This window comes from Macrobrachium rosenbergii, chromosome 1 (assembly GCF_040412425.1).
Source record: "Macrobrachium rosenbergii isolate ZJJX-2024 chromosome 1, ASM4041242v1, whole genome shotgun sequence".
Classification (NCBI taxonomy): Eukaryota; Metazoa; Arthropoda; class Malacostraca; order Decapoda; family Palaemonidae; genus Macrobrachium; species Macrobrachium rosenbergii.
In genome coordinates this window covers 60,352,400-60,378,718 of record NC_089741.1, presented here as the reverse complement: position 1 = coordinate 60,378,718, position 26,319 = coordinate 60,352,400, and the positions used below count along the sequence as shown (strand labels likewise).

At 39.8% G+C, this 26,319-nt stretch overlaps 1 long non-coding RNA gene across 1 annotated transcript in view; it reads left to right on the top strand.

Annotated features, from left to right (window-relative positions):
* The window catches only part of LOC136838976 (uncharacterized), a 67,755-nt gene extending 43,609 nt beyond the window's left edge, over positions 1-24,146 (top strand). Inside the window, exon 2 of the long non-coding RNA XR_010853169.1 lies at positions 24,011-24,146. This is a non-coding gene — a long non-coding RNA (uncharacterized lncRNA). The remainder of the gene's footprint in view (positions 1-24,010) is intronic.
* Positions 24,147-26,319: the final 2,173 nt, after the last annotated feature.

The window sequence follows — 26,319 nt, the reverse complement described above, 5'->3', positions numbered from 1 at the left end:
ACCATGGAACTTAGATTTGTTCCGACACAATATACAAACCCTCGGTCCTTTACATTAGGAGATACTTTCAGGCGTAGGCTAAAAACGGCCGTTGAACTCAACAAGGTGGTTAGGGCAGTTACTGTCCGGGAGGCGGGAGCACCGCCTGCCGGATGTAAACATTCAATTTGCTTTCGGCGTCAGAAGCGCCGCGGACGTTGTTCTTCGCTCTCTCGCCTGACTGCATCTTTTCTTTTCATCATTCTTGGTGGGAATTTTCCTGTTTTTTGTTATGGATAAATCATCTAAATCCTCCCATCCCCAGCGTGTGGTCCTGGGTGGGAGAAAAAAGTGTAATTCTTTTAGATCTGAGTCGATGGACCCCACGCTTTCTGTACATCTTACAGGGGCGGTGTGTTCCACACGACTTGTGATGAGTTGTTTTGTGGTCCTCGAGCAATGGGGCAAGTTGAAGGAGGAGATCTTACCGTGCGTAAGCCTGCAAGGAGTGCGTCCAGAAATATGCCCCAGCGGCCCGTTGGTGGTCACGATGTTTGGTCGTTCTACCTCCCAGCGGTAACCCTCTCTTGCTCCCCTCTCCTCAGGTGAGATTCCCCCCTCCCCTTCCTCTTACGTTTCTTAGCTTGTGGAAGGGGCACGGGAGAGTTGGACGCGGCATCATCTCGGAAGTCTCTTCCCACGTTCCGGAGGGAGTTTTTCCCTTCAGGCGAGTGGAGGCTTCTTCTATTAACCCAACTTTTGCTTCAGGTACCGGGCTCGATAACCCAGGCAGTGATACCAAGCTCACCCTGGCTGCACCGGGCCTACCTGGCTCGGCTCTGGAAAGGTTTGGCTCCCATGGCCCCCTCCAGTCACGACGACCCACGGCAGCAACAGCCACACGGCGACTGTCACCTTCGCGGTTTGTCAGATGCGATTTCAGTTGCTTCGCATCTGGACACCCAGGTATCGGCGTCATCCGCGTCCAGCATGCTTCCTCTGCCACCTGGCTTCTCACCATTTCGCCTACACTGGCCCTCCTACATGGTGACGCATTCGTACCCGTGTGTGACTGTTGTCGCCCGTTGCTGAACATGGCCTGTTCTTGAATCACGGTTCGCCTGTCTCTCCAGCCTGGCCTTCGTCTGCCTCAGTTCCCTTTCCAGCGACCTTGGCGGCCGTACCAGATCACGCCGAGGGGCGGCGCTTGCATCCCCGGCCCGCCCGCCTGTTCCTGGCGACACGCGGCTCTTGCTGCCCAGGCAATTGCTGGTCCGAGCTCTGCCGTCTCTGCCCGGGTGCACCTTCTGCTGTTGTGGCCCTCCCGCTGTTCCTGTTCCTGCTGTTCCTGAGTCCGGCCCTCGCTTTTCCTGGATTAGTGATCTGACTGCTCTTCTCAAACAGATGGTGAAAGAAGAAGATTATTATTATTATTATTAAAATAGTTTAACTAGACCACTGAGCTGACCATCAGCTCTCATAGGGTGGCCGCGATTAGATGAATGACAAGTCTAGGCAGCCTAGCACTGGGACCCTAATAAGTCACTTGTCAATGATGATGAATGAAATGAAATTAAAAGCTGCAAAAAGGTATACGCTTTCATACTGAACACACTCATACAATAAATACATTAAACTCATGCTTCAATACATACTCACTAAAAAGGTATATAAAAATTCAAATAAATTAGGTAAAATCATAAAATTTACTTGTTTTAAAATTCTTTATTCTGATTTTTTTTTATATATTTTTTCAATTAGTTTGCAACTTCTCATAAACATTAAAATGGGTGCTATTGAGAACGTTGAAGATTCCTGACAAAATTTCTTCTATCGGTCTATTTCCAAAAATTTGATAATCGCTGCAGGTTATATTTTGGACATTCACACAGTATATGTAACTGTTATCAGCACATTGCAATCTGGGCATTTGGGAAGAGGGCCACATGGACTGTTCATTAAGTGTCCATGTGTCAAAACGAGTATGGCCTATTAAGACGTGTCAGAATTACTTGTGCTTGTCTTTCTCTCTGATATGATGAACTCATTTTCCAACACTGGATTTTATCTGTTTTAATTTATTATTTTCAGTTCTTAGTTCCATATATTTTGCCATTTTTTACAAGGACTGTTTTTATATATCTTGTATAGTCAATGATAGGGATGTCTACATTGTTCTTGTCATGTGGACCACTTCTTTGCTTTGCTTTATCAGCCTCTTCATTTCCTCTTAATCCCTACATGGGCAGGGATCCAACATATTTCAATATTTTTTCCCTTATTATACAATTTATGGAGAGAGAACTTTTATATGTTGTACAATATTATTTTTTGTATTATAGCTTTGAATAGCTTCTATAGCACTTCTGGAGTCGCTATAAATTACAAAATTATTATATGAGACTTCTTATTATTTTTATGGCTGATACTATTGCACATAACTCAGCTGTAAATACAGAAGCTTTGTCTGGGAGAGAGAACTGATACGTTTTGTTTTGGGATACCGCGCATATCCTCCGTGACTATGACTTAGATCCGTCAGTATATATGTGAATGTGGAGCGTTTCGGGTTATATGCTCTGCTGCATGTTGTCTATAGTATTCTGGGTATATGAATGATTTTTTGATAAATATTTCAAGTGTGTACAAATTCTCATTTTATTCATTGTCCAGGAGGCGATTTTATTATTACAGGTAATTGTATATGTATATTTAGCGACTCAAATAATCTTGTAGCTCTAATTGGGAAAAAGAAGGTGGATGATTGTTTATAAACACATCTCTTAATCAAATAATTTTTTGTTGGAGAATCATTTGTCTGAATTCTCAGAGCCATCTTCATTATTACTAGCTCTCTATGGAGAGACGAGGTAGTTCACCACATTCAACTTGTAAAGATGATGTTGAGCATTGATCGAAAAACTCCTGGAGCATATTCCCTAGAAGCCCTCTCATTATGAACTGGAGTCTACCGTTTTCAGCGTTGCGTCTGATGCTGAGCCATATATTTCACTTCCATAATCAATCGATGAATTAACGTTGATGCTTTATACAATATAGTTAGAGTCTGTCTGTCGGCTTCCCAAGTAGTGTTTGATTTTTTTTAATTAGGTTTAATGGTCTTTTGTTTTGATTTCATACTGCATGTGTGTGAGCTTTCCAATTTAAATGGTATCTTACTTATCCTAAAAATTTAGCAGTTTGGCCAATTGGTATAGTATGATTTCTGATTTTTAAACCCATTTCTTCCCTTTTTTCATTTTATTTTTAATGCAACAATGCCAGCTCGGTTTATCTATAGAAAAATTTAAAGCCACAGATGAGCCCATTCAACTATTTTCATTATGGTTTATTAATTATTGGTTCTGCATGTTTATGCGAGATGTTGAATAATATGTATATATTAAAATCATCCATATAGGGATTGCCTTTAATTCCAACAGGTAGATTGTTACTGATATCATTTATTGCGAAAGTAAACGAAATTGCCACTAAGGACGCTTCCTAATGAACACCATTTTCAAGAGGAAATGTTCTAGACAGAACATCATCAATTCTCACCTGAAAACTGCGATTTGTCAAAAGTTTTGGATAAACCTAGGTAAATGTCCACGGATGTTGTTGTTCATGAAAAGTTTTTAATATTGCATACCTCCATGTGGTATCATATGCCTTTTCAATGTCAAAAAAAGACAGCTATAGTAATTTGTTTTCGTTCAAAACCTCTTACGTATATGGTCTAAAGTTAGGAGAGAATCCAATGTGGATCTGTTACACTGAGACCCAAACTGAGTGGGAGTTAAAATTTTATTTTCTCGAATGTGCCATGTTAGTCGAGCATTTACCATTTTCTCTAGTAATTTGCACACAACTTGTTAAAGAAATTGGTCTGTAATTGTTTACATTACTGGGATCTTTTCCTGGTTTGGGGATTGGAATAATTATAGCTTTACGCCATTCATTAGGAAATAAATTTCAAGCCATAAATGATTTATAAAACTCTAATAAGTATGCCTTTGCCAAAGGTGCTAAATGGCAGATCATTTCAAAACAAATACTGTCACCTCCAGGGGCAGATTTATTGCTGTTCAACAGAGCAAATTCTAACTCATCCATATTAAACTTTCTATTATAATATATATCTTCTATGTTTCAAAATTTATTGTTATTAATTCTATATTATTTTTTTTGTGCGGAAATGCTCATCTAAATTTTTGTTGCTACTTACTTTTTACTAAACTTTCACCTATTACATTACTTATTTCTTTAGGATCAAGTGTTCTTTTCCCATCTTTTATTATGGCATGTCTAGGTGGCTTAACATGGGTGCCATTTATTTTCCTGAGTTTTTCCTATATTTTTTTATGGGAGTATTATTAGAGATATCTGATACATATTTCCTTCATGAAATGATTCTTCCATGTATTACATCTTTTTTAAATTTTGCACATATTTTGTTATATAGAGGTTTTAATGTATTAAAAATTTCTAATAATAATATAGTTAGTTTTTATAAATTTCCTTCTAATATTGGTAATGCTTTATTTATTTTACTGAACTTTCTATTCAAATGATCTAATTGTCTTCCAAATTGGTGTTTTATTTTTATTAATTCTGTTAACTTTTCAGACCACCATGGGACTTTGTGTTTTGTTGGATGAGATTTGGATTTTGGTATTGCTTTATCAGCTGCATTTGTAATGAAATCAACAAGAAATTTATTAGTTTTATTATGGTCTTTGGTAATATTCAAATCTGTGTTATATTTATTTTGTAAAAAATGAAATTATTGGAAATGGTCACTTGTATTGTTCCCAATCTAATCTATCTACTTATAATGTACATAGATGTTATATTGTCCATGAGGGACATGTTTATGCAGTGTGATCTGACTTTATGGCCAAGGTTCAGGGTTATTTTGTAATAAAGAAATTAATATTTCAAAAACAGAAAAAATCACTTTAATATTTAATATTGAAAGTCATCTTAATCCCTTTCTTATATGTATTCCAAAATCCAATCTGTCTACTATGTCTGCTGTATAAAAATTAATACATTACAAAACTTAAGAAGACAGCTCTACACTGACAGTGAGGACCAAATGTTCCATGTGTTTTGAAAATAACTAAAAGATACAACCAGGTGCTGAATTTCTGTCATTTCATTTATACAGCACATGTCAATATGAATCTGATGAATGTCTTCTATTTTACTTCCTGCTCTATTTGAGTTTGTACAATTACAGTCCCACATTGGGTTGTGGGCATTAAAATCACCTACTATTAATGTTGGTTCTTTAGTATTATTAAGTAATTCTTTAATTTTGTCAACGTCATAATTTTTATTAGGTTGGTTGTATAAATTATAAATTACATAATTATCGTTTTTATTCGTATTCTGATACTTGATATTTGCAGATCATTAAAATTTACAGGTACTTTGTCATAACATACTTTGTTATGTACATATATAGCAGTACCTAAATTTCCTTCTTCCTCTCTAGATGAAGATGCTAAGGTATATTTACCTATTGTTGATATTGTTTTGTTGACATCTTGTAAACATAATATCATTGGTTCATATTCTTTTAATAATCGTTGTACTTCTCCTAGGTGTAATCTGGTCTCTAAACTATTTACGTTCCAATGTATAATATAACTATCGAAAATATTTTGTTATAGCGGTCGAGTTTTACTTTCTTTTTTTGTATTATCAATTTGGATTTTTTCTAATAATTTACTCACGACATTCATTTGTTTTTCTTTATAATATACTAAGTGCTCAATGCACAAGCACCCTTTTTCATGGTTACTCAAATCCGTGGTTTCTTTTTTTTTCTATATTTCATAAAATTTCTTATAATGCTTGTTAAACCATCTTTTGTTATGTTTTTGTTGTTATTGCATAATTCAATGAAACAATCATTACATCCACAAGTAGTTGTCATGTATATTTTCTTTCATTTATTTGTTCTGTTGTGTCATTATTGGTGATGGAGTAATCTCTTCTCCCTTGACATAATCATTATCATCTATGGTATGATTCTCTCTCACTTCTTCAGTGTTCTGGATATATTTGCCTTCATAGGTTCTACTATTATTTTAGGAGATAAAGGTATATTCTTAGCTTGTTTTGTTCTTGTTCTTTTTCAAATCTCCTTTATTTTGGTTTAACTGATGTTTCTCTAACAATAGTTGGTTTCTTTGTTTTGGGTGGTGTTCTTTCCAATGGCCTTTTTTTATCTTTAATTTCCAGTCTATCAGGTCCCTCCTCTGTTATTTCTAGTAGCAGCATCCTCCTGTGTTTCTATTTGCATTAATATTTCAAATGAATTGGATAAAATATTATCCATCTCATTTTGTACCTGTTTCTTTATTCTTTACCATTTTAGTTTTTATTTCTAAATTATTAATTTCTTCCTGAGAATTACTTTTCTGTGCTCTGTTATTTCTATTTGTTTGCATTTTTGTTTCATTATTTGTTCTTGTTATTGAAGAATATGAATGCGTTTCTTAGATGGATCTTGAATTCCTCTTACTTTTAATTCTAATTTAGCTTCTTTTACAGACATTCCAGTTCTTTCTTGCAATATTTTCAACTCTGTATTGTATATATAGTACATACATTCTTTGGATCTTGCATGATGATTTTGTCCACAGTTTATGCACATTTGGTTCCCTACACTTCCATTGTGTGGCATGTTCTTCAGATCCACAATAAGCACATACAGGTTCATTTTTGACAATATTTTTTTGTATGTCCATATTTACTGCAATTCTGACATTGTAGTGGTTTGGGGAACATATGGTCTCACTTCTCTGGTTTGGCCTAAAATTTTTATTTTCTAAGGTAACTCTTGACCTCAAATTTTATTTTTGCAATTTTAAGACTTGTTTGTTCTTTTCTTTGCTTGGCAGATCATATACCTCATATCTTGTACTTTTGGATATCTCTTTTTAAGAGAGTCTAACAGTATTTGCTTTTCAACTGGTTCGTTATTATTCTCAGGAAGTACAATGGTACCCTGAATACTGTTCATAGTATCATGTTTTTTTATTTTATATTTATGTTATCTATATTTTTATTGATAAATAATTTTCAGATTGACTTTTGTTGTGGCCTCTATAAGCCAAGTCTTTTCTTTTATTGTCTAAACGACATTTCAGTCGTTGAGTGTCTATTCAATAAAAATTTTCCAACTTTAGTGCTGATATTTTCTGGTCCGTTTCTATATTAGAAACCTTGACCAACTTCCACCCCAAAGAGGAGTCAAAGTGAGTCAAGGTTGGGTCAAGACGATATTTACTTTTTTTGGTTTGTTTGTACTGGAGCATATGGTTCCAGTGTTGATTATATTTTGAATTTGTTTTGATTTTTTCCAAAGAAGGGTTGTCAGATGAGGTTCCAATAGTTTCGTCAACTGTGCCGAGTCACTGCCATCAAAGGTCCAGGGTACTCAAATCTTTAAACTTACTTGTCATAAAGATTGGAGGGAGGAAAAAAAAAAAAAAAAAAAAAAAAAAAAAAAAGTAAACCTGAAAACCTTAAAAAGATATCATCAGCCTTTCATGGAGTTCATTCCTCCACTAATGGCACAAGTGAGAACCGACTCCCAAATGTCCGCATCCCTACCCTACCCCAAAGGGGATGGCACAACATGATTAGAGTGGCTCAAGTGTAAGCCAACCCGCTTGATAGGACTGAGAGCATTACTAGAATACAATCATCCCCACCCCTAATCACATTATGGGCAAACCGGACAGAATGCCGAGAGTCCTATTCCCAGAACTAGACCCCCTGGAATCCGTGGTCCAGTCCTGAGAATAGTTCCGCCTGAAAACTCAGGTCCGAACATTACTCGGGCAGTTGATGGTCCTGCCACGGTTCTCACTATTTAACTTCGGATATAAACCCAATCCCAGCTATGATACCTTTTCCTATTTACCAGGTCCAAGAAATTTGTACGAAAGTGAAAATATCCACGCCATTTAAATCGAAAGGTTTGTAGGTGATCCGTCAGGGCCAGGCTCTTATTCTTCGTAAGAACGAAGAAGAAAAGGGCCTTCACCACGTGAAGGAACCTATTAGGGGGTCTCTTGTGGAACTTCTTCCGGGTCAGAGTCTGAAAGTCTGGAACTTTCTTCTCCAATGAGAAAAGAAAACAGGCCTTTCAGTTTTGAAGAATGTGACCCTTGATTCTGATCTGAAGTAGCCTTATCTCCTTAGTCGAAATATACCCGGTTCTTCAGTCATGTTGTCCCAGGGATGTTTCCTGGGTGGCATGCCCTCGTTTCTGGGTTCCTGTCGTGCTCTGCACTCGCTGGAAGAGTCTCAGATAGAGATATGCCCTCTTAGATCCATCTCTCATTTTACCCTGGCCTCAAGAAGATGGAAGAACATTCGATCATCCCTTCTCGGATGTCGTTAGGTGGACTCCAAACCATTGGCATAGAAAATGGGTTGAGTCCTTCTTGTTCCCCCTACCTTGGACTTTGTAAATGATCCAGATCATTACCGTTACTCTGTCCTAATTGGGATCCACTGTGGTACTTTCCGAAAGGTTTGACATTCCTAACCTGGATGTAAACAATGTTTTCGCCAGTACTGTCTCTCAAGAAGTTAGAGAAGTATAAAAGACACATCTTCCTCCTGACTGCGAGCTAAAAAAAAAAAAATTAGCTGATGAAGATTGGTTGAGACCGAGCAACACAAAGTGATGGTTGGTCCATCCCTCAGCACTCGGTGAATATTCGGTAGGAGCTGAAGGTGAAAAAGTACTCCCAACAGATTACCTTCACCTCCTTCTACCTCGAGATGTTGCAATAAAGTCCTGGACACTTTTTCCAAATCCTGTGGTGGCTGCTCAACAAGTTGTAAAGAAATGGCTTATCCAGCTCCCATTGGACAGGATTGGATCCCTATGTTGTACGGCTGAACCAAGAGGAGAATGGAGGTTGAGTGACTGAAAGTTCTTTCTTTGGCTCTCTTCCACGGAGGGAGCGGACATGCCGTTACAGCTGGACCAGGGCGATCCGAAACAGATAAGCACATAACAGAACTCCCTGCATCTATTTCCGTTCAGGTTAAAAATTAACCCCACTCCTTCACCAAGGGAGGAGACCAACTATGAGACAACCCAAAAATGTATTTGCCTTAGACATCATCTATCAAATTCTTTACTTTGCAAAACTGGCGTTTCCTTTTCATTTGTCAAAGGACCCAGAGAAGTCTGACAACTGATCCTGTGTTTCTTACAACCCTATCTTTTGTCAGAAGTTTTTTTCCTCGCTCTCACATAGTTCTATTCCAGGAAGGGAAGACAAGGTGGTGAACTCAGTCAGTTCAGAGCTTCCGACTCAGATTCCTCCCTCCAATCAGTGAGAAATAATGTAAAGGACAGGTTTTTTACTCGACGCCCAAATAATTTTTAAAGTAAGTTGTGGGGATCTATACAAATCCGGTCCTTTACAGTATGCCCCCTCATGCCACCCCTCAATCTGTACCTGGGCGAAGGCAAACTGGAATATTTATATCCAGGCAATCAAGTGTCCGCCTACCTGGAAGGAAGTTACTGCCCAACCACCTTGTTCAAGGTTTAAGTGATAAAATCGTTTCAGAGCCCTCGCCTGACTAAATATCTCCTAATGTAAAGGACCTCAGTTTTGTATAGTTGGGAAAAATACAATTTACTTTAAAAATTGTAATTTTGTTATCATCACACTGTCAGAACGGAACTCCTGCCGATAACCAGAAGCTGCCTGTAGTGGGAGCTGTGGTAGGACCATCAACGGCCCGATAATGTTGGGACCTGAGAGATATCAGATTGATATCTCACTTAGTGGAAATACAAATTCTTTATGGACCATGGATTTCAGGGAGTCTAGTTCTGTAGGGTGAGGATGATAGCATTCTGAGTGCCTTCCCCTAGAATGTTTGGCTTATTGGGCCACACTAACCATGTTGTGCCATCTGCTGTGGGGTAGGGTGTAGACACAGACATTTGGGAGTCAGCTCTCACTAGTGCCATTGGTGGAAGAATAAACTCCATGAAAGGCTAATGATATCTGTTTAAGGGTTTCAGATTTATTTATTAATTTTTTTTTTATTTTACTTCAATCGTTATAAAGATTCAAGTACCCCTGGGCCCTTTGATGGTAGTGACTCGGCACAGTTGACAACCGCTGGAACCTCTGACAACCTTTCTTTAGAAAAATTTTTTCTTAAATCTTTTGTAATTACACTGGAACCTTATGCTCCAGTTTTCAAACCAAAGAGAAGTACACTATCATCTTGACCAACATTGAACTCAAGTAACTCCCCCACCTGTATCTTTGTAAGTGGAAGTTGGTCAAGGTTTCCTAACTTAGAAACAGAATAGAAAATTTCAGTCCTAAAATTAGAAAATTACCTATTATAGAGGGATGAATAAATTTGTTTTTATTTAGCATTTCCCAACGTTTTGTGAGAGAGAGTGTAATTAAATAGTGAGTGCTTAGTTGTTGGAAGAGGATGAGGTCGTTAAATGAAAAGTGCTGTCTGTCTGTGCAAATGTCGAAAGTTTTTTTCGGTTTTGAGAGAGTCTTGAGCTGAGTTCTGTGTAACAACATTGATGGTAGATTATTGTATGTTCCAGTGTTTTTCTGTTGGATGTTATTGTTGTCTGTGCATGTGTCTCTTTCTTTTGCCATTTTTTTTTGTTGAAGTCTGTTTTCCGGGTTTGTTTGTGTAATTTTGTCTACTGTGTTGGCGACCGTGGACACCCTCAACCATCTCCAGCAACCGAGGATCATAGTGAATTGTGTGGTTATATGTTGGTGTATCTGTGTTGTTTGTTATTTTGTTTGTGGGTTTGAATTCCACCACAATTAATTTGCACAACGGGGGTTGTTGTATAATAGCTTAATTGTTTGTAGTGGGTAGAGTGAGAGTAAGAGGTCAGGATGAGTGAGATAGAGAAACTGAGAGGAACTCCGATGGCTAGGGAACTCCAGGGTAGGCTGGAGGAGGAGAATGGGAGGCTGAGGAGCAGAATGAGGAGTTGAGGAGTCAGTTGGAGGAGATAGGGGAATGCTAAGAAGGCAAAAGAAGAAATGAAAGGTGAGACAAGACCAAGAGGAGGATGGATAAAAGTTGAGGAATGGATGAGGCGTGTGGAAGAAACAGGCGTATGGTTCAAGGGTGTTTTTGGAGAAGGGGCTGTTGAGGTGTATGGCTCTTCTGGAACGGGGGAAGTGGCCAAGAGAAAGAAAAGGAGTGAAGCATGAATGGAAGTATGAGTGATGAAAGTGATATGAATAGGGAAGTAAGAAACTAGGAATGAGGGGAGTATGGAAGTAAGTGGTGAAATGAAAAGGTTGAAGAACAGAGGAGTGATAAGTCAGGGAAGAAAAAGGGAAGAAGGGAAAGGTAAGAAACCAAAGGTAAGGAAGTGGGACAGGCAGGAAAGAAGGGAGAGGGTGAAGGCAGTAGTGATAGTGAGGTGATGGAGTGAGTGGATAAAAGTGGATAAGGGGAAGAAGAGTGTAATGAGTAAGATGAATGTAAGTGCATGGAAGTGGACTCTTTTTGTATTCGGAAGAGGGTATGAAAAAGGACAGAGTGGAAAGTAGTGAAAGTGAGAAAGAAGTGAGAAAGGCTATGTATGTGAGGGAGGTACCCAGTGTGAAAAGTATAATGGTATGGAAGTAGGGATAATGCATGATTTCTTTAGGGAGTATGAAAGGTTTGTCAGGATAAGTAGGGGAAAGTAAGAGGAGTGTGGGCATGAGAATTAGAATATTTGACTGGGTTTTGTGATATGTATAGGGTTATTATGAGTGTGGGGATGTTGGTATGACAAGAAAGCTGAACTAGTTGGAGTGGCAGGCGTATGAAGCGAGTGTTAAGTACTAAGAGGAAGAATGAATTTGATGAGGCAAGAATGAAAGCGGGGAAACCTTGTCACTGTATGCTTTGGCGCTGGAGACGTTGGCAGGGAAGAAGTTTGGGATGATGGGATAGATGAATGTAAGGAGTTATGCGGAGTTGTTATGGACAGTGCCAGATGGAGTTAGAGAGTTTGTGAACTTGAGGCGGAAGGAGAAGAAAAGATGACTTAATGAAAGGTTGACTTTGGGGAGAAATTTTGAAATTGTAGAGATTATGAGCTTGACAGGGTTATAAAAGAGAGCAGAAGTGTAAGTGTAAGGGCTGGGGTAGATGAGAGGGTACCAGAGTTCGGAAGCTTTAGGGATGCAGTGTTGAGGGGGCCCAAGGAGAATGGCGATAGTGTAATGAGATAGGAGTGTAAGAGCAAGTGATGTGGAGGGTGCCAGGAGGATGAATGGGTGGGTTTGTAAGGGAACAACGGTTGGACGGGTTAGGGATAGTAGTGTACAAAGGGGAAGGTCGATGGAGTGGAAGTCGAGCTAAGTGTTTTAGATGTGGAAAGGAAGGACATACAAAGAATGAGTGTAGGTGGGCTTTAGGAGCGTGTTTCGGTGTGGCAATCGGACATTTTGGTAAGGAGTGTACGAAAGATAGGGGTTAAATGCTACAGGTGCGGACAGGTGGGTCATATTGCTAATGGTTGTAAGGGTGGCCCGAAAGGAATGTAATATGTGGCAACTGTGGTAGAATGGGCATTATGAGATTGTGTTCAGAACCGAGAGCGAAGTGTGACGTAATGTGGAATGGAAGGGCATGTATCAAGTGTATGTAGACGAAAGAGGGTGACTGTGACAGCACTGGGAAACTGAGTGTGAAGGGGTTCAGATGGGTGGATCCTCCAGGATGCAAGCGGTGCGTGTGATGCATGTACGTGAGGGTTGTTGCATGAGGGAGGCTTTGCTGGAAAGACTGACGAGTGCATGAAGCAATTTGTTTTGATAGAGTATGGTAGGAAACGAAGAAAGGGAAGCAAAAACGGTAAACTGAATGGTCGTAAGTTGTGTGATAGGGGTGTGAGTGCCAAAGTGGAAATGAATGATAAAGCTTGTAATACGGATGAATGGGATGGTATGAATAGAACGATAGCATATGCGGGTTTGATATAACTGAGTTGACTGAACGTAGGGGTTAGTGAATGGTTGGAGGTGAGCGAAAGAGTAAGATGTAAGAGAGCGTAGCAGTAATATACTCAGATGATTGAAAGCATGAATGAATCGTTGCAAGAATTGGAAAGGTCAATGAGCGGAATGGGATGGGTTAGTTTAAAGAATTGGGGAGGTATTTGGGAACGAGTTAGAGGGTATAGATGAGATTGTGGATGAAATTGAGAGTGGTAATAGTGAAGAAGATAGCGTGAATCTGAGAGAGAATGGAGGAGAAGATGTGAGTTTGAATGTTGCTAGAAGAGAGAATGATTCTGAGAGAATGATTATGCGTCGCTAACCAATCTAGAGGACCTGCTAGTGAGCATCCGTGGGTGTTGCGTAAGGCTATTTGAAAGAGGTGGAAAGGTGTTGGTTGGAAATGCTAAAAAGGGGGAGAAATATAGAGGGATGAATAAATTTGTTTTTATTTAGCATTTCCCAACGTTTTGTGAGAGAGAGAGTGTAATTGTCGTTAGTGAGTGCTTCGGTTGTTGGAAGAGGGCTGAGGTCGTTAGGTTGTTTACGGTGCTGTCTGTCTGTGCAAATGTCGAGGGAGTTTTTTTTCGGTTTTGAGAGAGTCTTGAGCTGAGTTCTGTGCAAGGCGGACATTGATGGTAGATTATTGTATGTTCCGTGAGTCGAGTGTTTTCTGTTGGATGTTATTGTTGTCTGTGCATGTGCTCTTTCTTTTGCCGTTTTTTTTTTTTGGTTGGAAGTCTGTTTTCCGGTTTGTTTGTGTAATTTTGTCTACTGTGTTGGCGACGTGGACACCCTCAACCATCTCCCAGCAAACCGAGGATCATAGTGAGTATTGTATGTGGTTATATGTTCGGTGTATCTGTGTTGTGTATTGTTTTTTGTGTTTTAAAATCCCGCCACGCTATTAAACAGACATTCGACGGCAGAAATGTTGTTCAGACAGAGAAGAGAAAAGACGTGGTTTATAGAAGTCACAGCAAAGAGCCAGTCTGAGGACTATATGTCTATAACGACTATAGATAATATGATCGTAAAAATTAAAAAACATGACACTAGGAATAGCATTCAGGGTACTGTACTGTTGTGCTTCTGAGAAAAGTGATGAACCAATTGAAAAGAGTATTCTCATGTGCTCTCTGCTCTCTTAAAGTAATATATCCCAAAGTCCAAGATTGTGAGGTATATAACTGAGTAAGCAAAGAAATGCTGCTAAACATATTAGCGAGATCCAAGTCATTGATATGGAAAGTTTTTCACTAAGAGACATGGCGTATATACTCCTTTCCCTGGGATTTTAAGCCAAGAACAAGGACCCATTCTTGCTCTATTTAGAACTTGATGGACATCCTCGGCTGTGAGGAATAGAGTTCTTTGTCCTGTTGGGGCTTTCAGGTAATTACCTGAACAGAACCGAGAAGATCAGAGGGCCACCCATTAGCCTCTGGTGTTCTGTTAAGAACCTTTCTCGCCCTCTGACTAAGGAAGAAGTATTGTCCTTCTTCCGGAGGGACTTAATTTCTGAGGCAGGCACTGAGAGTCAGGTGGACATTCTGCCTATTTTTAAGTGAAAGCTCATGACATCAGGACAGCTCTACCTCAGCTTTCAGGTACAATTTGTTCCTTACATACATTCTGCAATTGACCTGCTGGGGGTGCAAATCGATCTTCGTGTCTCTTTATTTGAAAAACAGTGTTTGTAATTGCAGCACCTTGGGACCATTGTCAGTGACTGACATTGTACTGGGTGAGGAAGCATAGGAATTTCTCCTACTTCTCTTTGCATTGAAGTAAGGTGTCGAGTTTTGGGGAGCTTGGGGGTACAATGTACTTGGAGGACCCACCATTTTCAGTGGATGGGTTTAGGTGTTTTCGGTGTAGGTGACAGTGTTGTCTGGTTGTTTTGTGTATTGGTACTGCGGCCAGGGCAAGGGCACTTCTTCATGCTTTGCTAGCCATCCGTCATATCCTTCACTGAAAAGCTTCCCACGGCTCAACTGCCACACCACTACAGGTTAAGGTGAGCACCAACCAGAAGCAGTTTTCACCTGCAGTAGCTGTCTTACCAGATAAGGAAACAACAAGCAGTGTTTCAATGCTAGCAACTTTTTTCTATTTCAAAGTCATTACCATTCTTTAATATTTTGGAGTAGAATATGTCCGTGTATCCCACCTTCTTTCAGTGTAGGATTCAGCTACGTAATTAGTTTCTTATATGAAAGTGGTATTTTCATAATAAAATTAAGTTTCATACATACTTACCAAGTAATTACAGAATCAGAGCCCACCTTCCTCCCCCTGGATGGACATAAGGGCGCAAACACAATGAAGATATCTGCTAAGTCTTTTTCAGTATTCCCAGCAGTGGGAGAGGCCTGTCACCTACACTAGTCAGTGGTCTGGTAAAACTAAGGTACACTTTTACACTAGACAATCGAAGTGCTACCGCGATTTTTAGATTAAAGCTGCCACACGAGTTAAAAGTAAAGCTATGTAATTACTTGATAAGTATATGTGAAACTTAATTTTATTATAAAAATATCGTTTTTGTTAGCACTGTCAGATGCAAAAGAGTAACAGCACTATCGGCAGTTAAAAGAATAATATTACTCTTACAGTATTTTATATTATTCAGAAGGTGAACCTGGTTCATATGGAACAAGCCCATAGGGGCCATTGACTTGAAATTCAAGCTTCCAAAGAATATGGTGTTCATTAGAAGAAGTAAGAGGAGGCAAAGAGAAATACAAAAAGAAGAGATATTGCTCATTAAAAAAGAAAAAATAAATTGATAAATAGATAAAATGTACTAAAATGCAAGGAGAATAGTGTTAGGGTTGTCATGCATTGCATCTGTGCTTGAACTTTTGAAGTACCAATTGCATGACATCCTCAGGGATCAATTGAGAATGTGAAAGATCTGTGTTAAAATACAACTTGTGAAAAATTGACAAGAGACCATCCATCAATAATGCAAGTCATAACTGCTAATACTGTATTAGAAAACAGAAACCCACCATCTTGAACCACTCTATCTAAAAGAGAGAAATCTGGCAGAAGCAGACATCCATACCAGAGAACAGTACGAGGGTAAGTCAAAAAGTTCCAGGAAAAATTGTTGAATGATGTATTTACACAGGAATGAAACAACCCAAATACTTGGTAAACAATTATCTGTGATGTAGGATCCATATAGACTTGTTACCTCAGTCATCCTCTTGCTACTCATGTGGTGTTAACATCTGCTTCAGAAAAGTAACTTCTGAACCCATGAAAATAAAAATTTTGAGATGAGAGCTAACATCAAGTTCTGACCAAGCTTGATTGGAAACCAGGAAAAATTATTGAAGCTTTAAACAAGTTTATGGAGATTCTTTCTCCATCTAAATCAGTTGTTTATAATTGATAAAGGGATTTAGGATGGTCGGGAGGACCTCAAAGACAACTCAAGAGAGGAAGACCATCGACTGCAAAAATGAAAGAATTGTGGCTTTGGTGCAGAATCTAGTGGATGAAGATCGCCGGATTACTATCGATATGATAGCTAATGAAACTGATCTCCCATGGTTTCGCATTTTCAATTTTAAATGAAAATCTTGGTTTGAGTAAACTTTCAGCACGTTGGGTCCCAAAAGCGTTAAAGAAAGACCAACTGCATCAAAGAGTTGAACTTTTTCTTTGCAGTTTTAACTTAAGATTGAATCAAATGAATCAGAGTTTTTTGACCGACTGTTACTGGAGATGAAACTTGGATCCATCAATATGACCCAGAAAGTAAAATTCAATCAAAGCAATGGTTACCAAGAGGTTCAGCTGCACCAGTGAAGTTCAAAGTGGCAGATCTGCCCAGAAGGTTATGGCAACAGTGTTTTGGGGACCCAAAGGAGTGATTTTGATTGATTTCCTTGAAGGACAAAAACAATCACCGAACTACTACAAAGGTGTTTTGTAAAAACTGAAGACTGCATTGGCTAAAAACGCGAGAAAGTTGCACCGCAGAATTTTGTTCCATCATGATAACGCCCAGCACATTCATCAAGGGTTGCAAGAGAAGTCCTACAGAAATTTAGGTGGGAAACTCTTCCACATCCTCCTTATAGTCCTGATCTTGCTCCTTCAGATTTTTTCCTGTTCCCAAAACTCTGAACACTTAAGAGGAGTCCGGTTTGAATCTTTGATGCTGCTAAACATGCAGTTTCAACATGGTTTAATAGAAAGGCCCCAAATTTCTACAAAGAAGGGTTGCACAGGTGGAAACAGCGCCTTGAAAAGTGTATAGAGTTAGATGGTAGATATGTAGAAAAATGATGTTTGAATTTCCTTAAATAAAGAGTATATTGAATTTTTCCTGGAACTTTTTGACTTACCCTCGTATTTGTTCCGACACAATATACAAACCCTCGGTCCTTTACATTAGGATTACTTTCAGGCATAGGCTGGAAACGGCCGTTGAACTTCAAACAAGGTGGTTAGGCAGTTGACTACTGTCCAGGAGGCAGGAGTACCACCTGCCTGGATGTAAACATTCCAATTTGCTTTCAGCCGTCGTAGCATGTGGACGTTGTCTTCGCGCTCTCTGCCTGACTGCCTATTTCTTCCCTTTTTGGTGGGAAATCTTTATTGTTTTCTTTGCTAATGAATATGGACAAGCCTTCTAAGCCTTCCTATCCCCAGCGTGTGTGTCCCGGGGTGGGAGGCAAGAAATGCAGTTCATTTAGGTCTAGCGTCAACGTGGACCCACACGCTCTCTGCCCATCTTGCAGGGGCGTGTGTGTTCACGTGACGCTCCTTGTAGTGAGTGTTGCTCTTGGTCCCTCGAGCAATGGAGGAAGTTTGAGGGGAGGAGACGTTACCGTCGTAAGCCTGCCAAGGAATCGTTCGAGGGTAATATGACTCCGGTGGTGGCAAATGTGTCCAGTTCGTTTCTCTTTCCTGGCGAGCTTCCCCTAGTTGGTCCAGCCATCGATCTGTTCGCCACCCGCACAACAGAAAACCCAGGTCTTCTGTTCTGTCGCGGCCGACCATGGGCTGCTGGGGAGGACGATTCCAGCACCTGGGACAACCTCGACACACACGCTTTCCCCCCCATTCTGTCTGATTCGCCGAGGATGATCACCCCGAATCTCAGAATGATTCTGGTGGCACCCAAATGGCCCCAGGCCGTTTGGTATCCGGACCTGCTAGCTCTAGGCACCGAGAGAGTGATCCCCCCCCCTGTCCCAACCTGCTGGGTCAACCTCACGTAGAGCAGTTCCACCAGGCAGTGCATTCCCTGTGTCTTCACGGCTGGAGGTTATCCACCATCTCTTGCGAGCGAGAGGCTTTTAGCGTCGCGCAGCAACAGAGATGGCAGGATACCTCAGATGATCCTCCGCAACGGTATACCAGCGTAAGTGGTCCGTCTTCTGTGGTTGATGTCGTCGAAGGGGTATCTCTCCGGCCGGAGCTACTGTTCAGCAGGTCACTGACTTCCTCGTCTTCCTTCGCCAAGAGAAGCTTCTCTCCGTTTCAGCTGTGAAAGGCTACCGCGCCACACTCAGCCTAGTCTTACAGCTGAAAGGAGTAGACATCTCCTCCTCTTTCGAGATATCTCTATTAATGAGAAACTTCGAAAGGTCTTGCCCACCCAGGGATCTCAGGCCCTGCGTGGATGTGACTACGCCCTAAGGAGCCCCGACTCCTGCACCGCATTCGAGCCTTACGAGAGTCGTCAGACAGGGATCTTACCCTCAAGACCGTCTTCCTGCTTTGTGGAGTATGAAGGTACATACATTGTATAGGAGCATACCTGTTTGTTATAAAGGTACAAGTACCATCTGACTTAAAACCTGCTCAACATATGACCACTCGTATGTACAACCATACTTCTGGCAGCAGGACTGGGTGGGCTGATGCATGAGTACATGTCGTGTGACAGTTGACCACTGAGTTACTCAGCAACGTGCCATCTCAGGAGAGCTCTCTAATCACTCTGGCAGCATCGGTTTGAGTTACCCTTCCCTATCAGCAGCATCATACGGTATTAAATGCACTGTAGACTGAATTGCAAACTGATTTACATTAAAATCGAAATACATGCAAGAACCTAACCCTGTTGTAACTTGATGCCTACCTGTATATAATATACATTACATAAGTGATTAAAATATTTCAGTAGAAGTACATTATGATCAAAGGATTGAAATAATGATTGTACATTACAGTACTGTGTACTGTAGGTACTTTATATAGCAAAGGTATGTTGGCCTCTTTCTAAGGTTCAACTTACATACTATAGAGGGATGAGTAAATGTGTTTGTATTTAGCATTTCCCAACGTTTTGAGAGAGAGAGAGAGAGCGAGTGTAATTGTCGTTGTGAGTGGTTCGGTTGTTGGAGTTCGTTTACGGCGCTGTCTGTCGGGAGTTTTTCGGTTTTGGGGAAGTCTTGGGCAGTTGAGGTCAACGTTCGTTGTTGGTGGAGGGTCGGTTTTAATTTTTGTTTGTGGTTTTTGTGTGCTGTGATTGGCGACCGTGGACCTTTATCCATCTCCAGCAACCGAAGATCAGGGTGAGTGTTTTGTGTTGCTTTGTTTGTGGGTTAGAATTCCGCCACATTAAATTTGGCGCCCAACATGGGGCAGCTGGTGTTGCAGCTGCAATTGAGATTGGTGGCTGGTAGTGTGACTGGAGGAAAGGATGGAAGAGGAACTGGTGAGGTTGAGAGAGAAGAATACGTGGTTGAGGGTGAGAATGAGAGATTGAGGAGTCAGTTGGAGGAGATGGGGGTAATGCTAAGGAGTGCAAAAGAAGAAATGAAAGGGGAGATGAAAGAGTCAGAAGAGAGGATGGATAAAAAAGTTGGAGGAATGATGAAGGTGTGGAAGAAATGGTGAAAGGTATGTTTCAAGGGTGTTTTTGGAGAAGGGGCTGTTGGAGGCAGGTCCTCTGGAACGTGTGAAGGGGCAAGAGAGAAAGAAAAAGGAGGAAGAAGTGAATGGAAGCATGAGGATGAAAGTGATGTGGGAATAGGAAGTAAGAAACGAGAGAATGAGAGGCAGGAAGGAAAGGGGGAATGAAAAGCAAGGGAAGGAACAGAGGAAAGTAAGGATAAGTCAGGGAAGAAAAGGGAAGAAGGAAAAGGAAAGGAAACTGGTAAGAAGGGCATGAAGTGGGAAAGGCAGGAAAGAAGGAGAGGGTGAAGATACTAGTGATAGTGAGGTGGATGGAGGTGAATGGATAAAAGTGGATAAAAAGAGGAAGGAAAAGAGTGTAATGAGTAAGATGAATGTAAAAGGAAGTGGACTCTTTGTATTCGGAAGAGGGTATGAAAGGACAGAGTGAAAGTAAGCGAAAGTGAGAGTGTAAGTGAGAAAGAAGTGAGAAAGGCTATGTATGTGAGGGAGGTACTCCAGTGTGAAAGGGTATAATGAGTATGGAAGTAGGGATGTGCATGATTTCTTTAGGGAGTATGAAAGGTTTTGCCAGGATAAGTATGGGGAGAGTAAGAGTGTGGGCACGAGAATTAGGAGAATATTTGACTGGGTTTTGCTTGATATGTATAGGGTTATTATGAGTGTGGGAGATGTTGAGTATGACAAGGTGAAAGCTAGACTAGTTGAGTGCTTAGGCGATGAAAGCGAGTGTTAAGTATAAGAGGAAGAATGAATTTGATGAGGCAAGAATGAAAGCTGGGGAAACCTTGTCACTGTATGCTTGTAGGCTGAGACGTTGGCAAGGAAGAAGTTTGGGGATGATGGGATAGATGAATGTAAGGAGTTAGTACGGAAGTTGTTAGGACAGTGCAAATGGAGTTAGAGAATTTGTGAACTTGAAGGAAGGAGAAGAAAAGATGGACGAATGAAAGGTTGACTTGGGGGAGAAATTTTGGAAATTGTAGAAGATTATGAGCTTGACAGGGTTATAAAAGAGAGCAGAAGTGTAAGGGCTGGGGTAGATGAGAGAGTGCCAGAGTTTGGAAGTTTAGGATGCAGTGTTGAGGCCCAATGAGAATGGCCGATAGTGTAATAGATAGGAGTGTAAGAGCAAGTAATGTGGAGGTGCCAGTGAGGATGAATGGTGGGTTTGTAAGGGAACAACGGGTTGGACGGGTTAGGGATAGTAGTGTACAGAGGGGAAGGTGGTGAGTGGAAGTTGAGCGAAGTGTTTTTAGATGTGGAAAGGAAGGACATACAAAGAATGAGTGTAGGTGGGCTTTAGGAGCGTGTTTCGGTGTGGGCAGTCGGGACATTTGGTAAGAGAGTGTAACGAAAGATAGGGGTTAAATGCTACAGGTGCGGACAGGTGGGTCATATTGCTAATGGTTGTAGGGTACCCGAAAGTGAATGTAATATGTGGCAACTGTGGTAAGAATGGGCATTATGCGAGAATGTGTTCAGAACCGAGGAGAGCGAAGTGTGTTGAATGTGGAATGGAAGGGCATGTATCAAGTGTATGTAGACGAAAGAGGGTGACTGTGACAGCGAATTCGGGAAACTGAGTGTGAAGGGGGTTCAAATGGGTGGATCCTCCAGGATGCAAGCGGTGTGTGTGATGCATGTACGAGAGGGGTTGTTGCATGAGGAGGATCAGCAGTTGGTTTTGATAGAGTATGGTAGAAAACGTAAGAAAGGGAAGAACGTAAGTGAACGGAATGGTCTTAAGTTGTGTGATAGGGGTGTGAGTGCCAAAGTGAAAATGAGTGATAAAGCGTGTAATACTGATGAATGGGATGGTATGAATAAAACGTATAGCATATGCGGGTTTGATATAACTGAGTTGCCTGAACGTGTAGGGGTAAGTGAACGGTTGGAGGTGAGCGAAAGTGTAAGAGTAAGAGAGCGTAGCAGTGATAGACGAGTGATTGAAAGCATGAATGAATCGTTGCAAGAATTGGAAAGGTCAATGAGCGAATGGGATGGGTTAGTTGAAGAATTGGGGGAGGTATTTGGGAACGAGTTAGAGGGTATAGATGAGATTGTGGATGAAATTGAGAGTGGTAATAGTGAAGAAGATATCGTGAATCTGAGAGAGAATGGAGGAGATGATGTGAATTTGAATGTTGCTAGAAGAGAGAATGATTGCGTGCCCGCGAACGCGATCTAGAGGACCTGCTAGTGAGCATCCATGGGTGTTGCGTAAGGCGATTTGAATGCAGTGTGAAAGGTGTTGGTTGGGAAATGCTAAAAGGGGGGAGAATTATAGAGGGATGAGTAAATATGTTTGTATTTAGCATTTCCCAACGTTTTGAGAGAGAGAGAGCGAGTGTAATTGTCGTTGTGAGTGGTTCGGTTGTTGGAGTTCGTTTACGGCGCTGTCTGTCGGTAGTTTTTCGGTTTTGGGGAAGTCTTGGGCAGTTGAGGTCAAACCTTGAAAGTAAACGGGGAGTTCGTCTGGTTTTTTTGTATTAACATTAATGGTTCATGTGTCTCTCCTTTTTTTTCGTTCGTTGTTGGTGGAGGGTCGGTTTGAAGTTTTGTTTGTGGTTTTTGTGTGCTGTGATTGGCGACCGTGGACCTTTATCCATCTCCAGCAACCGAAGATCAGGGTGAGTGTTGTGTGTTGTTTTGTTTGTGGGTTAGAATTCCGCCACAATACGTTTTGACTTACAACTGGTTGGTCAGAACCAAGCTTGGTCATAAGTAGGATGGTACTTTTATTTGATTTTAGTTGACTGTCACTTTTGAGGCTTTCAGACCCAGGAACTGGGGTCTCTTCATGTCGCTTCTGTTTCGTTCTGGCTGAATTGAAGCAGTTTTCTCTGCAAGGCTGCTCTTTGCTGCACACATATGAGAGCCTTGTACCCTGAATGGACTCCAACTTCTGGCAGCAGTAAGAGCCAGAAAAGATTTCAGGTCGGGTAAGAATGTTTTGGGTTTCATGCGAGAAAACTTTAGCTCAATTGGGCGGCAGATTTTGTTTAGTTGCACTATCCACCATCCTCTTTGCAGTGTGGGAATTGGCTATCTTTAACAGTAGATTAGATTCATCCCAAGTAATGTGAATTTTCATTATAAAAATTTATTGTTTGGATGATTACCTACTGTTAAAATAGCAGCACCCAACCTCCCCACAACTTAGTGGGCTACCAAGAATTCTGGCAAGCTAGAACGTTCGAAACACATCTGATGGAGAACGGGTGGACAGTACTAGACAGTCATCTGGGGTCAGCCATTTGATTTTTTGTTTGAATGGCGACTTGCCTATCGGCACAGAGGTGTAAGTTATCTTTAACAGTAGGTAAGTATCCAAATAATAAATTTTATGAAAATTTATATAATTCTTTACGAATGCATATCCTTTGTGTGAGGACATTTATAATAATGTCACAAACCCAGATTCTCTCTTGGTTGGAAGGGCGTTACCTTACATTAATATATTTCTGATATTATTGAAAGAAGTGAGTGAACTATGATCAAAGCTGAATACTTGTAATATGAACCTGTAGTTGTGGTATGTCAGACTTTACCAGTCCCTGTTGGGTGGGTATGTAATAGACTCATCATTGTCAGTCTCATAGTTCATATTCATTTCCATCTTGACCTAGCAATTTGGGATACTAGCATGTATGCCATGATGGTTTTGTAAGTGATACATCTTGTTCGACCAGTTTATGAATTATAATTGTTAGTCCTCAGAACTTTTAAGAGCTATCCCTCTGTGCTCCACAGGTCCTGGCTACTTTAATCATGGCTACAGGTCACAATCTAAGCAACTATTCAGCCAGATGTAAAGTATATATTATGAGTTGTGGCAAAACATTTTTAAACTAAAAATTATTTTTTTTTACCTGTCCCTAGAGGCCTTGTGGAACTCAATGCTTATCTTGCTAGATGGGACTGAAGGACCTCATTCTGTGTAGTGTCTGTAGGAGTTCATAATACACAGTAAGACTAATATAAAGTAATGGTTTGTATTTGAAAAAAATATAGGTTTTTATTAAATATTTTTTTGTATAATATGTAATGTATTTGGTTATCTGACATTATTTTATTTTATTTTTCAGAAAACCAGTGCTATCTAAGGGTGTGGTTATATATACGAGTGCTGTATACTGTATGTACTGTATTTTCATAAAAAAGATGTATGGTGCTTTTATATTTAAAGTTAAAAACAATAAAATATAAAAAAAGTTGTTAGAATGAATTGTTTTGCTTTTCCTTTACCGATCTGCCTAATGACAATAAAAAGACTGAGGGGGACTTCTCCATCCATAATAAGATCTTAAATGTCTGAAGCTAAACTTCTGGTAGTTTGTGGGGGTGCACTTTATTATGCTTTAATTGCATTTATTAAGAATGGAATTTAATTAAATTGAAAGAAGTCTTCCCTGTAGCTTAGAACACAATGTTTAAAAATTTTATATTAAGTTTGAAACTGTTATTGTACTGATTTCTTTTCAAAAGTATTTCCTTGCCACCAACTGAATAAAGTCTTACCTAGCTCATATTGAGTATATTTTCTTGAATTAGATGTATAATTTTTTTTTGTAAATGTGAATTAGAACTCCATTGTTTCTTTCTCTTATAGTTAATTTTTGTTTGTCAACAACTTTTTGTTTTAGAACATGGAGCTGTGAAAATAACAAAGCAAGCTGTATAAACTATTGTAACAAATAAAAGACAGTTTTATGGTCAGAATAAATTTATTTAATGTCTCCCTGATGTTTTAAAAATCAGTGTTGTAATTTGTAGGCTGATCAGGATGTTTTAAACATCATTTTTGTGTTTTGTAGGATGATCAGTATTTAAGTTTGAGTTTGTGCAAAGAAATTGAGGGTTCTGGGTTGGCTTTCTTTCATTGTTGATACCTTAATCTTGTATATCAAAAAAGAAAATTATGTAAATTAACTGATTCCTTATAAAGTATATGCAAGTAGTACCTTTACTGTACAGATACTGTATACCCAATTAGCCCATGCTCAAATTTGGATTGTATGTTTGTCAGAATCTTGAAACTGGTAAAGCCACCAAGGCAATTAAAGCAGTGTTCTAAATGAAGGGAATGTCATTAGTGTTTCCAACTAAAGCCCGGAGGAAGTGCTCAGAGGCTGACCATCTCATACTGCTCGTTTTCTGTCACATCACAAACTAAAGTCAAGTTGTGGGGGGGTGAGTGCAACTGAATTGATAGGCTAAGCATACTGTACATTGTGAGTGAACTGGGATGTAAGAGTCAGAGCTTGATGCTGTGAAATCCTGGAATCTTGTGCAGGTGTAGTATGTCAGTGTCTTGAGTAAGACTTTAATATCTTTGGCACACTGATGATTTCAAAGGTTTGGCAGCTGTTTATTTGAAGCTCCTTAAGTACAGGCAGTAGTGCAAAGAGGTCTTTATGCAAAATGAATAGCAAAGGTTAATTACTGCACTGACAAATCACTTGTCTAAGCCTGAACTTCATGGTTTTTGCTAATCTGCATCTTTTATATTATTGTATATCAGTGTTTCCTTTTTAAGTTGCATTTAAAGGAACTACTCGTCTAAGTTCAGATTATGATGAACATTAACACTAGGCTAAAATTATGTAAAAATCAGAGATGAAAAATATCATGTACCAGGGCGAATTTAACTTTATTTATACTGGACAAATGAAATCTAAACTATACTGTGATAGGAATTACATCGAAGTGTGTTTACCATATTTTGGATTTTGATGATACACTCCTTATCTGAAGATACAAAGGAAAACCTTTGCGAGAAACCTGGTCTGACTTTCTATGTTAAAAAATCTCCCTTGCTGGCTATGTGCTGTTATTGTACTGATTTCTTTTCAAAAGTATTTCCTTGCCACCAACTGAATAAAGTCTTACCTAGCTCATATTGAGTATATTTTCTTGAATTAGATGTATAATTTTTTTTTGTAAATGTGAATTAGAACTCCATTGTTTCTTTCTCTTATAGTTAATTTTTGTTTGTCAACAACTTTTTGTTTTAGAACATGGAGCTGTGAAAATAACAAAGCAAGCTGTATAAACTATTGTAACAAATAAAAGACAGTTTTACTTATAGGACTTACCTGGTAGTTACATATAGCTGTCGTCTCTGACGCGCGGCAGAATTTTAAATTTCGCGCTAGCGCTAAAAACACCTAGGTGATCCTCTACCAGCGCCTCTATAGGTAACAAGGAACTATCCCAACAATGTTCTAGAACCCATTAAGTTTTTTGCCGAGAGACCGTAACACGGTCTCGTTTTTTGTGGTTGAATTTTTGTCTGCAATTTATACTTAAGTATTTCTTTGTGGTTTTTTGCTAGCTAGCGCTTTTGCAATTTGTGGTCGGAATTAATTTTTGTACAATATGTCTGATTCTGGTT